Genomic DNA, 662 nt, shown 5'->3' with positions numbered 1-662 from the left:
ATAGGATGAGGACGAGCATGAGGATGAGGATAGGATGAGAATGAAGATGAGAATAGGATGAGGATGAGGATAGGATTAAGACGAGAATAAGGATGAGGATAGGATGAGGATGAGGACGAGGATAAGGATAAGATGAGGATGAGGACGAGGATGAGGAAGAGAATGAGGATGAGGATAAGATGAGGACGACGATGAGGATAAGATGAGGATGAGGATGAGTATTTGAGGATAGGATGAGGATAGGATGAGGATGAGAATGTGGAAGAGGATGAGGATGAGGATAGGATGAGGAGGATGAGGATGAGGATGAGGAAGAGGATGATGATAAGGATGAGGATAGGATTCAGTTGAAGATGAGGATAGGATGTGGATGAGGACGAGGATGAGTATCGGATGAGGATGAGGACGAGGATGGGATGATGATGAGGATGAGGATGAGGATTAGGATGAGGATAGGATGCGGACGAGAATGAGGAAGAGGATGAGGATGAGGATGAGGAAGAGGATAGAATAGGATGAGGATGATAATGCGGAAGAGGATGAGGATGAGGATGAGGATAGGATGAGGACGAGTATGAGGACGAGAATGAGGATGACGATAAGATGTGAATGAGGACGAGGATGAACATAGGATGGGGATGAGGATGAGGATGAGGATGAGG

The sequence above is a fragment of the Lupinus angustifolius genome, chromosome LG11, assembly GCF_001865875.1.
Source record: "Lupinus angustifolius cultivar Tanjil chromosome LG11, LupAngTanjil_v1.0, whole genome shotgun sequence".
Taxonomy (NCBI): domain Eukaryota; kingdom Viridiplantae; phylum Streptophyta; class Magnoliopsida; order Fabales; family Fabaceae; genus Lupinus; species Lupinus angustifolius.
The sequence above is the reverse complement of the archived record's forward strand: the minus strand, read 5'-3'. Positions refer to the sequence as shown.